The 11,166-nt window shown below is 41.6% G+C and overlaps 1 pseudogene; it reads left to right on the forward strand.

Moving 5' to 3' along the window:
• The first annotated feature begins 375 nt into the window (after nt 1-375).
• Nucleotides 376-710, forward strand: LOC122117258 (annotated as a pseudogene).
• The last annotated feature ends 10,456 nt before the right edge of the window (nt 711-11,166 follow it).

Here is an 11,166-nt window from a genome sequence, read left to right on the forward strand (position 1 = left end):
TTGAGTTATCCCTTAGTAATGTCCAATGAAACCAATATTCTATTAAACCAGCTGTACGAAGACAAGATCTGGAAAGGTTGAGGAATAAAGAGCAGAAGGGTGTCAAAAATCAGTTTCCCACTGGATGGAAATTTAAAAAGATAGGGAATGGAGATTTAAAAAGATAGAATGAGTGAGGTTCAGATCTTTCTTTGTTCTGTTTGAAGTAGTCTGGAGATTTTCCTGTTTGAGATATGGAATCTTTGGTTAATTCAAACAGGAAAATGACAGCAGATTTACATTTATTTAAAACAGTCTGGAAATAAATTGGGAGATGAATTGAAAACATTGATCGTGGAATCTGAGAGATGGCTTAAGAGGGTACTGAAAGGCGCGCGCGGCAACATGGTGGACAAGGAGAAGAAGAAGGAGAGCATCCTAGACTTGTCCAAGTACATTGACAAGACCATCAGGGTGAAGTTCCAGGGAGGACGAGAAGCCAGTGGAATCCTGAAGGGCTTCGACCCGCTGCTTAACCTCGCGCTGGACGGCACCGTGGAGTAATGCGAGATCCCGACGACCAGTACAAGCTCACGGAGGACACACCACCGCGGGGCCTGGTGGTGTGCCGGGGCACATCGGTGGTGCTCATCTGCCCGCAGGACGGCATGGAGGCCATCCCCAACCCCTTCATCCAGCAGCAGGAGGCCTAGCCGCGCAGCCCCGCCAGCCGGCCGCTTCTTGTACAGTTGACTATTTCTCTGTTGTTTGTTTGTTTGTTTTTTAATAAAATTGCAAACCTCAAAAAAAAAAAAAAAAAGAGGGTACTGAAAGAACCTGCTTGTGATTCTGTTCATCACAAATATAATCATCCAGGGAAATCTTGTCCATAATGTCTTGGGCCATTTTTGTTTGACCAGTTGGGTGGATGCAAATGAAGTAAAACCAGTGATATTGCTAAAACTTCTATAATAATTACATGACCTCCACTGGAGGTCCATGCCTATACTGTAATCCTAGCTACTGAGGAGGCTGAGATCTCAATTTGAAGGCATACACTGTAGATCCCTTCTCAATCAATAACTGGGCACAGTAGCTATTTCCTGTCTTCCCCCAGCTATGTGGTAGGTTGAGATTAGCAGGGCCATAATACTATGGCAGCCCAGGCAGAAAAATCTGCAAGACTGTATCTCAGTGGAAGAAGCTAAGTGTGGTGGTGCATGCTAGCTACAACAGGAAGCTTAAAATAGTCAGACCACAATCCAGGTATAGGCAGGGCAAAAAGCATGACCTTATCTCAAAATAATCAGTGAAACAAGAAGGACTGGAGGTATGAATCAGCTTCTGCCTAGTAAGCACAAAGTCTTGAGTTCAAACACCACTACCTTGAAAAAAGGAGAAAGAGGAGGAGGAGGAAGAGGAGGAAGAGGAGGAGGAGGAGGAGGAGGAGGAAGAGAAGACCACTGAAATCAGGGCCTCTGTGTAGCTGCAAACTGAAGAGTATAAGAGAAAATTGTCTCTTATTGGGACAAAGGCTGGTTCTGTATGTGTTCCTACACACTTGACCTTGCTGATCCCAGCAGTACGTTGCTTGTGCAAATTCATAACACTGCTTTGCTTCAGTACCTCAACTATAGGTACACTTAAGAAGTGAACCAAAGCTGGGCATTAGTGGTTCACACTGTAATCCTAGCTACTCAAGAGACTAAGATCTGGAAAGATCAAGACTTCAAGCCAGCAGAGGGAGACTCTAGCTTCATTTAAACAGCAAAAAGCTTGGTTGAAGATATGGCTTATGTGGTAGGTTGTTTAAGCCTCAGAACTAGCAAAAACAAAAAACAAAAGTAAATTAGACCTTGTTGCTTCATAGCTTATGAGGGACTTCTCTAGTGAGCAAATAGGTTCCAAGGTCAATTTGTAATCAGATGGCAGCTCTACCACTTACAACCTATGTATGTGACATTGAGCAAATGACTTGACTGGTCTGTAGCTCCTTCCCCACTCCCCGCTCCCCCTCCCATTTTTTGTGCAGATTGGATGGGAAAAAAATTAAACTAGACAAACACCAGATAAATCTTGTCTGCTATTGGTCAAGCAACCCAGAAGCACTTCCTAGTCCTGATGATGCTTCTTGCTGAATCCAGATTGAGCCTGCTTTCCTCCCTACCTAGTGGTCACTACCCGCCTGCCTTCCCCTCAGACTGGCTTCAGAGTAAGTAAACTATGGTAGTGATTGTGAGGATTTATAAGATGATCACATGAAGCACTCACAGAAGGCCCCACATAGGCAAGAGCTTAAGTGAAATATTATTCAACCATAAAGAAGTATATGAGTACTGGGGATTGAACTCAGAGCCGCACACTTGCTAAGCAGATGCACTGCCACTTAAGCCACACTCAGACTTAATTTCTTGCTTTTTAAACTGGTAGCTCAAGCTGTCTTCAAATTGACAAACCTCCTGACTCACCATCTACAGTGCTGAGATTACAAGCCCAGTATATTTCCTCTTTTTTACAATAACTGGAATATGTTGTGATTTTTTCTATAGCTTTCTTTATTCATTCAGTACACTGATAAATACAATTTATTAAAAATAAAGGAAATAGGGCTGGGAAGGTGGCTCAGTGGTAGAGTGCTTGCCTTGCATGCATGAGACCCTGGATTTGATTCTTCAGCACCACATAAGCAGAAAAAGCCGGAAGTGGTGCTGTGGCTCAAGTGGTAGAGCGGTAGCCTTGAACTGAAAAACTGAAGGACAGCACCCAGGCCCAGAGCCCAGACCCCACAAATGACAAATAATAATAATAGTAATAATAATAAATACATAAAGACAACAAATGCTAAAAAAGTAAGAACATGATGTTATTTGCAGGAAAATAGATGGATCTAAAGATCATTTTTAGCAAAATAGGTGAGAATGAAAAAAATGTTCTCTAATCTTTAAAAATCAAGGACAAGACTCTAAAACAGGTTCTCCATCAGGAGCACAAAAGTCAATTGGAGAATGTAAAGTGGTGGGAAATGTGGTCAAATTACTTTATATGTGTATATGAAAAGTAGAACAATAAAAGCTATTGAAAGGTGTAGGAATGATAGAAGGGATTAATTTGATCAGGGCACATTATATGCATATATGGAAATATCACAATGACACTCCTTTGTACATTAGTTAATGAAATAGTCATCTCACCTCTGCTGTATGTATACTTTATTGTTTTTCAACAGTGAGCCATTCAGTGACCAATAAAAGTTCTTGGGTGTTTCTTTTGTTTCATATCAACACACTTGGAGACATTTTCATTTCTATCAGCTTTTCTGTTCCAAATTGATAGGGGAAAGAATGACAATTAGAATGGAAGCAGAATAATTTTAGTACTTATCAAGAATATTGATTCGGGACTGAGATGGTGGTTCAGTGGTAGAATGCTTGCCTCACATGCCTGAGGCCCTGGGTTCGATTCCTCAGCACCACATAAACAGAAAAAGCTGGAAGTAGCACTGTGGCTCAAGTGGTAGACACTAGCCTGGAGATGAAGAGCTGAGGAACGGCACTCAGGCCCAGAGTTCAAGCCCCACAACTGACCAAAAAAAAAAACAAATAAATAAAATAATGTTGATTGAAGACTTCAGAAAGGAACTGGAAGTTTGATTAGAATTAAATGCTTGCATTATCTCATGATTTCCAATACTTGATTTCTTCTTCTTTTTTTGGGGGGAGGGGGGCCCTGGTCCTGGGGCCTGAACTCTGGGCCTGAGCGCTGTCCCTCAGCTCTTCAGCTCAAGGCTAGCGCTCTACTACTTGAGCTACAGCACCACTTCCAGCTTTTTTTCTTTTTGCTTATGTGGTGCTGAGGAATCAAACCCAGGGCCTCATGCATGCAAGGCAAGCACTCTACCAGTGAGCCACCTTCCCAACCCAATACTTGATTTCTTGTTTCAACAAATAATTAAAGATTGTATCATTTGCTCATTAGTATGATTCAGTGTTACCATGGAAGTCTGTCCTATGTTCTCTGTTTTCTAAATGATAATTAAGATCAATGATTATCCCAGTCAGACCTACACATCATTTTTACAGCTATTTAATCTGATTTATTTGTGTCTTTTCCCTCCTTTTTTTTCACTTTCTCTTTCTAGTTGTATCTTTTTCTAAACCATAAAGTACATCTGTGTGTGTGTGTGTGTGTGTGTGTGTGTGTGTGTGTGTGTATTAAGACATGAACTTGAGGCCAAGGAACTCTCCTTTAGCTTTTTCCCTTAAGGCTGGCACTCTAACATTTGAGTCATACTACCACTTCTGGCTTATTAGTAGTTAATTGGAGATAAGAGTCTCACAGACTTTTCTGCCCATGCTGACTTCTAATCTTGGTCCTCAATTCTCAAACCTCCTGAATAGATAGGATTACAGGTGTGAGCCACCAGTGCTGGCTCTGATCTTTTCTTTTTAAGCTTTAATAATCTATCCTATTGACTTCTCATGGTTTATTGCTATTGTTGAAGAATCAACTAAATCTTAATCAATAAACAGAGAAGAGAAATAGGATCATAGTCCCCATTCCTGAGGCATAAATGGATTATAGAAATACCCACCAACCTTGTCATTATGCTAAAAAATGTCTCACCTGTGTCTGCTGGGAGCCATTCTCTGGAAGTGTCTGGGCCCCATATCACAACATATTGCTCTCAAAGATAACTAGAATACTGATTTCTTGAGGTAACTCATTTTGTGTAGCACATGTGGGACTGACTGCATCTACCTGTTTCCCTCAGGCCTGTTCCAGTTCCAGTTCTAGATGTGAGTGCACAGCTGCCAAGTAGAAAAACATGCGCCATGGCCATAATGTTAACTTGGAAGCACATAATTCAAGTTAGACCAACAGAATTTTCTTTAGAACTTTGTCACATAGAGCATCAGGAGTCTGTCTTTTTCTACTGGGGGCAGTTACTGAAATAGAATGAATGTACTTTTTATCATATAGCCAGCCCTTGGACCCTAGTGTAATCAGATCTAGTTCTTTTCTGAAGCAGTGACCATCTCTGAACTTCACAGATGCAAACAAGTAAATCCCATTTACCACTTTACTGTTTGTGTTAGTTTCTGTCACTTTCATTCTAAAGAGTACCCACGAATAACAGGACTTTATTCTGTAAGGTGACTGATACTATGCAATGCTGTATTTCACCCATAAGATCCAAAGTCAATTGAGGAATGCCTTTAGCTTCTTGTAAAAGAACTGGCCATCTGAAATAACCTAAGAAGTGAGTGTAACAATTCTGGTGTTTTTCTCCCTTTTTGTGTCAGAGACCTGGCTTGCTGAAAGAAGCCACAAATTCGCTTCTTCTATGTAGAAGTAAGTTATCCCTTTAAAGTAGGATCTCCTTTGTGGAAAGTAAATTGAAAAGGAAGCAAGTTATCCTGTCCAATTCTTCTCTGTCGCCCAAGGCAGAGAAGCTCTTTTCGCTTTAGCAGAATAAAAGGGAATGTGATAAAGGTTATAAGAAGTCTCCTTGTAGTTCGTTTCCTTTCTACTGCAAATGACAAATTCAGACAAACTTCTAGAAGTATAAAATGAATTGATGATAAAGGCAATTGTACCAAGAAAAAAATGTTGCTGAGAGAAAAGTAGAAATAAAATGAAAGAATAAAAATGGATTATTAGAAAGAAATGAAACTGAAACCATAAAACAACCTTACCAGGATTTTTCTTAATGCTTCTGCAGAAAATTTATTTACCAATGGCATAGTTATTTATCCCAGAAGCAGGTACTACTCTATAGCCTATTTTGATCTAGGAACCAAATCAAATGTTTCCTTCCTTTCTTCTTTCCTTTCCTTTCCTTTCCTTTCCTTTCCCTTCCCTTCCCTTCCCTTCCTTTCCCTCCCTCCCTCCCTCCCTTCCTTTTCCTTCCTTCCTGCCTTCCTGCCTTCCTGCCTTCCTTGGTTGTGGGCCTTGGACGCTATCCCTGAGCTCTTTTGCTCCAGGCTACTGCTCTTCCACTTTGAGCCACCACTCCACTTCCAGTTTTTGAGTGTTAATTGGAGATGAGAGTCTAACCCCTGTTTTCATCGTATTTGATGTTAGTATAATTTGGGGAGGGGAAGGGAAAAAACAAATTGTTTAAATAGGGATACAGGTGGACTCGTTGCAACAATGAGATGTTATGTCAAAAACGAACTTTACAACTTGGGGGAGGCGTGGAAATGGGAAGGGATGATAAGGGGTAACAAAGGAGGAGGCAACAATACTTGATAAGAAATGTATTTATTACCTTGCTCATGTAATTGTAACCCCTTTGTATGGTATTTTCACAATAAAAAAATTTATTAACAAAAAAAATCTCTCAGGGACTTTTCTGCCTAGGCTGACTTCAAACAGTGATCCTTAGACCTCAGGGTCCTAAGTAGCTAGGATTACAACACCTGCATGCTTACAGCACCACCAGCACCTGGTACGTTTCCTTCCTCCCTTCCTCCCTCTCTTCTTCCCTCCCTCCCTCCTCCCTTCTTTCTTTCTTTCTTTCTTCCTTTCTTTTTTTCTCCCTTTCTTTCTTTCTTCCTCCAGTCCTGGGGCTTGAACTCAAGGCCTAGTAGCTGTTGCTGAGCTTTTGTTGCTCAAGGCTAGCACTCTACTATCTGAGCCACAACTCCACACCCAGCTTTTGGCTGATTAACTGGAGATCAGAGTTTCAGGAACTTTCCTACCCGGCTGGCTTTACACCATCATCCTCAGAGCTCAGCTTCCAGAGTAGCCAGAATTACAAGCATGAGCCACTAGTGCCCAGCTCCAAGCTAAACAGCACATCAGGGAGCAAGAACCTTCCCAGCCATGGCTCTGTCTTTATAAAAGACAAAGTTTGGGGCTGGGAAGGTGGCTCAGTGGTAGAGCGCTTGCCTTGCATGCATGAAGCCCTGCGTTCGATTCCTCAGCACCACATAAGCAGAAAAAGCCAGAAGTGTCACTCTGGCTCGAGTGGTAGAGCACTAGCCTTGAGCTGAAAAACTGAGGGACAACGCCCAGGCCCAGAGTTCAGACCCCATGACTGTCAAACACACACACAGACACAGACACACACACACACACACACACACACACACACACACACACACACACACACAAAAGACAAAGTTTGATTCTAGAAAGGAAAGAGAGAAACAGTTATTAAATATCTACAAAATTATTGTGGTAATATTTTCTCTGTTATTCAAATATCTTTGGTAATAGCTAAAGGGTCCAGAGTCCCTTCTCAAACCAATGAAGAAACTTAAAAAAAAAAAGGCTCAGAGAGCTTCACATTTTCTGTGGAGCTTGGAGGACATAAAATGCCTGATTTACATCTAAATTCTCAAGGCCATTGTGACCTGATTTTCTACAACAAACCAAAGACTGGGGAACGTGCAATGAACCTGGACATTGCTGGAATTGAGGATGCATGAATTACTGGTGACCAAATGTGAACTGTGAAGGAGGACAGGCAAGAGCTGAGAAGACCGCTTGGAAGGAGCTGGTGACTGCAGCATAGAGAAACTAGAAGCCAAAAGAAAATTACACATGACCAGCTAGAGAAGCTATTGCCCTGCAAAAACATTTTTGGTTGTTTGTTTGGAGGCAGGGTCTCCCTATGGGGCCTATGCTTCAAAATCCTAATCCTTCTGTTTTTGTCTCATGTGTCTGAGATTACAGGTAACATCACCACACCTGGCTAAAAAAACATTTTTGGGGTGGTGGTGGTGATGATGGTGTCAGTGGTGGGGCTTGAACTCTGGGCCTGGGTGCTGTCCCTCAGCTCTTCAGCTCTACCACTTGAGCCACGGCACCACTTCTGGTTTTCTGGTGGTTTATTGGAGATAAAGAGTCTCTTGGACTTTCCTGCCCAAGCTGGCTTTAAACCGCGATCCTCAGATCTCAGCCTTCTGAGTAGCTAGGATTACAGGCTTGAGCCACTGATGCCAAGCTAAAACCATTTTTTTTCTAAATGAGAAATTTCCAGGTACAATTATCTATAGAAGCACTCCATGGGGGAAAGAGAATTAGCATTTGGACTCTGTTTACAATCTGAGGGAATCATTACCAGATTACAGCAGTGTAAACCTTTCTCTCTCTCTCTCTCTACTCCTTCTCTTCACTGACCTCGCCAATAAAACTTGAAGAGCTAGGTAACCTGGAAATTTGGAGGACTAGAGCAGAAAATAGGGACTAGCTTTATTGCCTGAAAGTGGCAGTAAGATTATTAGAGAACCTGCCTTATACTTTATTTTCAAACAAACAACAACCATTCTAGGGAGAGGTTTCAAATACAAAGGACTAAAAAGAAATGAAGTTATTTTCTGTTTGTACCCTTCCAAGTCAAGCTTATGAAACTATTTAGATGCCCTCCTTCATAATCTTACCTTCCAAACAATCCTTTTAAGAGTGAGCACACTTTCATATGATAAAGCACAGACTGATTACACCAATGATTGAGGATTGGGTGATTTATTTTATTTTATTTTATTTTGCCAGTCCTGGGGCTTGAATTTAGAACCTGGGCACTGTCCCTGAGCTTCTTTTTGCTCAAGGCTAGCGCTCTACTGCTTGAGCCACAGCGTCACTTCTGGCTTTTTCTGTTTATATGGTGCTGAGGAATCGAACCCAGGGCTTCATGCACACTAAGCAAGCACTCTACCACTAAGCCATATTCCCATGCTATACTTTTTATAAATGCTAATGAATTAAAGAGATCACTAGATTTGATTATCTCATGGGACCAAGTCATGATTAGACTCTGGTTGACTCACATACTCATTACTGTAAATATTCTGGTAAATGTTCACAACCATTCTTTGATGAGATTTTTGTCTGCAGGGAAATATCTCTCTATGTTTAGAGACTTTTCTGTAGAAAAATCCCAGAATCATGCCAACTGACACCTACAAATTTAGTATCCAGTTTCAGTTCTCATCGATGTACAAATTTTTCTTCCTTTTCTCCTCTTCCTTTTCTTTCCCTCCCTCCCTCTTTTCTTTTCTTGGCACTCTTTTGCCTACAACACCAACCTCTTCTCATCATCTCAATGGAAAAATATGTTCTTTTTCAGAGAATAAGGTGTTGCCCGATTCTAGATTAGCTTAGATCCTTAGAGCGAATGTGTAATTTTACTGGCAAGGGATGGAACAGGATTATCAACCCAAACAGTCCAATGCCGGCATCTATGCGTTTATCCACTGTACTCTACGGACCTCCCAGGGAAGAAATTTGACAACCCTAACCCCATTCATTTTTATGTTTCCTCATAACGATGCCAAATTATATTTCCTCGTAACAGTTATATTTCCTCATAACACAATATGCCAAATCTCAGCAGATTTAAGTAACAACATACAGGTATATAGGGTCTGTCTTCTCCAGAGCCATGAAACTCCCTTAGATAGGAGATTTATGGTAGTTTTATTCTTGGTCTCTCTTTTGATAGTAGAAGACATTCTGAAGAGGAAAATGAAACAGTCCTCGTTTCTCAGAAGTTTCTGCCTCTAGGCAAATAAAGCAGGCTCCAAGGAAACTTTTTCCTGCATCAGTTGAATATTGGATATCTGTAAAAGTTTTTTGTTTTTTTTTTTGGTCAACTGTGAGGTTCTGAAAGAACCCTTGCCCATAAAATAGAATATTTCCACCCACTCAGAAAGTTGTCTTGGTTCTAATAGAAACCATCAACCCCCTACCATAAGTTGCCGCTCTTATGACTGACAATAGAGTATTTTTGCCTGTTTTTATTTTCTAGAACTTTATTATTAAGTACAGCTAAGCAATGTGTGGGTTATATTATTTATTATTATTTTAGTCCTGGAGCTTGAACTCTGGGCCTGGGCACTGTCCCTGACCTCCATTTTTACTCAAAGCTAGTACTCTACCATTTGAGCCACAGCACCATTTCTGGCTTTTTCTGTGATTAATTGGAGATAAGAGTCTCAAGCCGGGTGCTGATGGCTCATACCTGTAATCCTAGCTACTCAGGAGGCTGAGATCTGAGGATCACAGTTCAAAGCCAGCCTGAGCAAGAAAGTCCATGATACTCTTATCTCCAATAAACCACTAGAAAACCACAAGTGGCGCTCTGGCTCAAGCGGTAGAGTGCTCGCCTGGAGTTGAAGCGCACAAGCACAGCGCCTGAGCCCAGAGTTCAAGCCCCACGACTGCCCCCACCCCCCCAAAAAAATATGCTCCTCATATCTCAGCCTTTTGAGTAGCTAGGATTACAGATGAGCCACAGTGCCCAGCAAAAAATATTCTTAAAAAAAAAACAAAAAACACTTTGATATATATGAGCCACACCTTTTGGTTGCTTAGCTGGAGATAAAAATTGCACGACTTTCTGCCCAAGCTGGCTTTGGGCAGAAATAGCTAGGTTTACAGGCACAAGTTCCGAGTGGCTGGCAGATCTTTATTAGTGGTTATTGTAGATAACTTTTATAAGACATTTTAATTTTAGTTTACTTGGTAGTACTGTGGGCTTAAACTCAGACACTTAAAAACTTGCTAGGCAGGTGCTCTACCACTTGAGCTCCCCAGTCACTATTTTAATTTTTAAGGTTATTTCTGCAATGCTGGGGATTGAACCCAGGGCTTTGTGCAGTCTAGGCAAGTGCTTTAGCACTGGGCCACAGCATAACTGGGGCATTTATAGATGGGGTTAACTTACAGAGAGTGCAAGATAATGTACTGTTTTTTTGCACTCATTTTTTGTTTGCTTTTATTTTTATTTTATTTTATTTTTTGGGTCCAGTCGTGGGCCTGAACTCTGGGCCTGGGAGCTGTCCCTCAGCTCTTCAGCTCAAGGCTAGCGCTCTACCACTTGAGCCACAGCGCCACTTTCGGCTTTTTTCTTTTTGCTTATGTGGTGCTGAGGAATCGAACCCAGGGCCTCAAGCATGCAAAGCAAGCGCTCTACCACTGAGCCACCTTCCCAGCCCCTGCTTTTGTTTTTATTGCTAGTGTTTTGAGATGGGGTTCTCACTATGTAAGTCTATGTACTGCGGGCTGGCTTTGAACCTAAAGTTCTTCTACCTCAGCCTTCTAAAAGCTGGAATTATGGGGCTGGGAAGGTGGCTCAGTGGTAGAGCGCTTGCCTTGCATGCTTGAAGCCCTGGGTTCGATTCCTCAGCACCACATAAGCAAAAAAAGAAAAAAGCCGAAAGTGGCGCTGTGGCTCAA

The sequence above is a fragment of the Dipodomys spectabilis genome, unplaced genomic scaffold, assembly GCF_019054845.1.
Source record: "Dipodomys spectabilis isolate Male_0828 unplaced genomic scaffold, ASM1905484v1 ptg000140l, whole genome shotgun sequence".
NCBI lineage: Eukaryota > Metazoa > Chordata > Mammalia > Rodentia > Heteromyidae > Dipodomys > Dipodomys spectabilis.